This window comes from Wyeomyia smithii, unplaced genomic scaffold (assembly GCF_029784165.1).
Source record: "Wyeomyia smithii strain HCP4-BCI-WySm-NY-G18 unplaced genomic scaffold, ASM2978416v1 HiC_scaffold_41, whole genome shotgun sequence".
Taxonomy (NCBI): Eukaryota; Metazoa; Arthropoda; class Insecta; order Diptera; family Culicidae; genus Wyeomyia; species Wyeomyia smithii.
Window position 1 is genome coordinate 15,095 of NW_026599179.1, and position 5,106 is coordinate 20,200.

Sequence of the window (5,106 nt, forward strand, 5' to 3'; positions counted from 1 at the left end):
ATCCAGAATACCAACCGGGAAGAGTCGGATTCCCCACACCCTAACGAGGATGCTGAAGCAGCAGGAGGTATTCCCGAGGAGCCTTCCACCCCAGAGCCCCTACGCACTCCTCGATCAAAACAAAATGCGCTGACCCTACTTGATCAGCAGGTTGAGCAACAACAGCTTTTTTATCAGGATTTAAAAAAAATATTGGAACAGCAAACGAAAAAGCTAGAAGATCTAGCATATTACAATAAGCAGGTGGCAAAACGTTTGCTGGAGATCCACAATGTACAGGCCGAGCAACTTCGAGAACAGCGCCGCCATAATCTCGAGATTGAAAAAATTGCCTTGGAAAAGTTGAAAGCAAAAAAAGAATTGATTGATTTGCAAATAAAAAACATGACTTCTGAATAGAATAAATGAACTGTTATTATGTTTTTCCTAATATAATATTTATAAATATGTATATATATATATATATATATATATATATATATATATATATATATATATATATATATATATATATATATATATATATATATATATATATATATATATATATAATAAATATATATATATATATATATATATATATATATATATATATATATATATATATATATATATATATATATATATATATATATATATATATATATATATATATACTATCAAATGTGAAGAATGACTATGTACGTTTACACAGGCTCCAAAAAATCCTGTGTAAAACTTTAACTCGATCGGACATATATTAGGGGTGCTTCAAAGCGCTCGAAGCTATGATGAATAGAACCTCAAAAGTGGACCACGTTATTGAAAATCAAGTTTAACATGCTTTATAAACATTTAAATGGTTTACCAAACCATATGATTTTTTTTTTTAAAATGGGGTTTTATTTTATTTTTAAATTATCATAAATTTGTAACCTTCGAGCCGTTTTACCGATTTTGAGTGTTTAGACCTTAAATTGAAGATAATTAATGGGCCTTTCGAGAAAAGTATCTAATTGTGCTTTGAACAACAATAACTATGCGTACACCATTATCTTATCTCATTTGGCCGATTTGGAGGGTTCCAGGACACAGGAGACCGTGTCGCTTGATATTTTAAAAATTGGAGATTTTTTAATCTTCAACGTAACAAAATATATCAGATGCGTCCCCATCATGCATTGCAGTAACTCTTCAATTGAAACGCATGGTGATTTTATTGAACGGCTTTTTTGGCACTAACAAAAAAAAACAACAAATTAGCAAATGAGCACCACATTCGGACAAGCATCAGGAGTTAACTAGCATAGCATAGCATATCGCCCGTGTGTTGCCCGCGATTAAACAGGATCAGCTGAAACTGCACAAAAAACCGTCAAAACCGTCCTGGGAATAGCAAACTATTTTTGGTATGCAACACCTGGTGATTTTGCTTTTCACTACCTAGTAAATAATGTAGATGGCCAGGCCAGCTGCAGATCAATAGAGGATGAGATATTTGGAGTAGTAATCCAATACTAGTTGCTACTAGAGATCGAGGAACCCTGTGCAGCATCTACAAGTATCAAAGAAAGGAATTAGTGGTAGCGGCATGAAACTGATATGGATCACTGTGGTAGGTGGTGCAATCGTTGCTATACAACTACGTTCATGATAAGGTTACTACTTGGTCTCTGGGCTTCCGACCACCAGGAGACAATGCAATGAAACCGTATCATAATCGCTGTGCCGATATACAAGAAAATCGAAATTTCCAATTAACTTCGGCTACCAATCCAATCGTTAATAGTTTGTATCACTCAAAGCAAAGCAAGCCAAACCCAAATTATTGCCACTTGTACCAGAAATAAAAACTAACACGTTGTTTTTGTGGTATGATTGATTATGCGCTCGAGTGAACATAACGCCAACGAGGGCCACCACGGAGCACACCCAAACACTTTACCATTACATCGCGTGGTCATTGAAGCACACGTAAAATATTTCTTGAATTATGCTCTTTAGAGTAAACTAGAGCGCGATTGAATAAATTTACGGATGTGACGAAAAAGCTAAGACAACTGCTTAATAAAAAAGCTGGCAAAGTTCCATTCATTTAAAACCTGTTTGTTTAAAAAGTGCATAGTTGCATATAAACCTAATAAAGTTCGCGAATAAATAGCAGGAGTTAACTTCAAAAAAGCAGTAAGCTTCCAATAGTAGATTTTATCGACCATTTATTTTTCATAGTCTACTCACAAAGTGCATTCCAACTTATTGGGCTTTATTACGGAACCTACGTCCTTTTTGTATTACATAAGCGAGTCGGTTTGATGCCAATTCTCCGAAAGCGCCCATAATAAAAATTCGCTGGAACCTCACATCCATCGTTCATCATTGTTTACAGGGCCGTTTTGAGGCAGTGGTAGCCGTACGAAGACAGTGGGCCGTTTTGAGGCAGTGGTAGCCGTACGAAGACAGTGGCCTGAGGCGATGGCCGGTCGCTAGGGTCGCCTAATATCACTAGCACCACGCAGGGTAATCTGACGGAAGTCCCGTTTGTGTCGCTTGCCCTTGATGGTCTTCTTCAACTCCTTTAGTGTACGATGCTTCAGCTTAACTTTAACCGGTGTGTTCTGCAATTGACCACACAAAAAAAACTATAAAAAACCACCGCACGCAAGTTCGCGAAAAAAGGATACGAATGTGGTATTGGTTTTGGCTAGAGGATTTAATCAATTGTTGAATATCCTGTAGCTATTTCCTCATGAAAAATTAGATAAAATAACACATGAACTCACCTGCTATTTAGATAGCTTGTAGACCAGGCTGATTGTCTTATCGGAACAACACTAAGGACAAATTCAAATTTCGACAATTCTGCAACAAGAAAACAATAAATATAATTTTCACGAAAAATTTCTGAGTTTGATGGCACAGTTACCGCATTCCTACAAACATGAAGTGGCCAAAAACGCAGGGCCAAAGTTGACACCGATTCTAAAACAAGCTTCTTCTGGTAAATTTACAGTTTTCCTATCGAATAAATTCACGTACGGCAAGCAGATCAATCTTCTTTTTTAAATTATGCCGTGCTTTTTGATGATGATTTTCTACAGCAACAAGCACTCGAATCCATTAACGAAAACAGTCACTTCTAGATAGCATGTAATTACTCCAGCCGCATCAGAATCCATGTCCGCAGAATCGCACATAACCACACATTTACTTATTTATCACAAATCTTCAAAAAACGCGAATAAGCTTGCTAAGAAATACTGTTCGAGATGATTACAAAATGTAAACATACAAGTTTTATTGCATCATGCAGACCCATGACGCGCTTATGTTTTTGCAACGGAGTTTGTAAATTTGGTTCCAATTTCATATTTCGCCAAATAAATTTCATTCCGAAAATGAAAGTTTTAATAGCCGCGTTTAACTTGTGTTATATGCTTACGTTTACCGACGATATTTTTAAGAACAAGGTATTTTTATGATGCAAATTATAATAAAAAAATATTTAATTTTCATCCAGTGAAAAACTGTTTGCCGTCAGGAGCCTCGCTCAATCGGCTTGACACACTTGACATTTCTCTCCTGACGTTTAAACTTTTTCTAACCCTTAAGTCTAGACATCAACCATTTTTGCATAGACATCCACCCTTTTCGCATACGTATCGCATTCGTACGGGATACGAATGGATTCGTACGGCCTTTGTACGTAAACAAGAATGGCATTTTCGAACTCATTCGAATCCAAACTTTCGTACGAATGTAGGATACGAACGTAAACAAGAATGAAGGTGATAGTATTTATTATTATACAAAAATAAACGTAGAAAATTTTAACGCTGATCACGGCGGGATTTCTCCAATTGAAACTTCATTAGCAAAGGTAAATAAGAGTAATGGAAACCTTGACTTTGTTATAAACTTTGCCCGCATTATTATTCAACCGTGACTGCACCACTAATTTGCTCTCAGCTGCAACAAGAACGTGTGACCTGTTATAGTTGTCCCAACATACAGACAGCCTGTAGTGACACACAAACAAAGCTAATAAAGATAACGTTCTACTGGATGCGTTCGAAGTGTGACACATGCCACCGAAGTTGTCTGGACATCCGAGCGGAGCCTAATAATTAGCATAATTTACACCACGAAGGAATTCGACCAGAAGACAGTTGTACCAGGTCGGTTGGCATCGAGGGAGAGAGAGAGAGTGTGTGTGTGTGCACAGTTTATGCAACTAGATGGTGAACATATTGGGTTTAAGATATTGTGAAGTGATTTTGTAGAAATACAAGAGCGCTTCCGACCAGAATTATTAAATAATTATAATTTAATAATAATTTTGAAAAAAGAACAAAAATTTAATCAGAAATTTTTTATTTGAACCTCTTCCGATAGTCACTAGAGTTGTCCACTTTCTAATATTTAAAACTCAGTCAGTTTCCAACGGATTTCTTACATTCTTACGGAATTGATTGGAAAATTAACTATGTGTCCTTCAAAATGCAGAAAACTTAGATTTCGTTACGCGAGCTATTGTACAGGGTACGCCATAATCATTGCAACAAAAATGCAAAGTCGGTTCAAGAGTCGATAATTGTTGGTCCCAGAAAACGAATAACAACCAAAACTGGACCTTATGCAAGACGGTGCCTCAGCTGACACAAAGAGACTGGTGCAAATCCAACTTTCCTTCTGTCATCACCAAAGATGAGTAGCCTCCAAACTCGCCAGATCTCAACGTGATGGACTTCTCGATTTTGAGGATGTTAGAAGCAAAAGCCTGCTCAAAAACACACAAATTTGGACGAGTTGAAAAAGTCTTTGATCAATTTGCCGCAAATAAATTCCTAAAAATGGCATTCGGTACGCGATCGAGTCTATCCTAAGCGTCTCCGAGCTGTTATCAGAACTAAGGAGGACACATTGAATGAGTTGATGGTTTTTTTTTTCAATTGTCCGGCCAGGCCAAGAGACATTATGGGCCAAAATAGATCAGCTAGGTGAACGGGCCTGAGAGTAGAGGGAAGCGCCTCTCGCTCTGAGTTACCCGTAGGTTAATATTCAAGCCAAATTGTAGTTTAATAAAGGTAATCTCTCGCATCATCATCATCTGCATCGAATGGAGTGGTT

The 5,106-nt window shown here is 37.1% G+C and overlaps 1 long non-coding RNA gene across 2 annotated transcripts; it reads right to left on the minus strand.

Annotated features, from left to right (window-relative positions):
• Positions 1-891: 891 nt before the first annotated feature.
• On the minus strand, positions 892-3,746 carry LOC129733764 (uncharacterized). 2 transcript variants are annotated; one of them, XR_008729692.1, is made up of 4 exons: positions 2,903-3,746; positions 2,760-2,838; positions 1,423-2,594; positions 892-1,365 (listed from the first exon to the last, which is right to left on the minus strand). It is a non-coding gene; the product is annotated as an uncharacterized LOC129733764 (long non-coding RNA). The 2 variants fall into 2 exon arrangements; XR_008729693.1 differs by having other exon boundaries at positions 892-1,339; positions 1,400-2,594.
• Between the last annotated feature and the right edge of the window lie 1,360 nt (positions 3,747-5,106).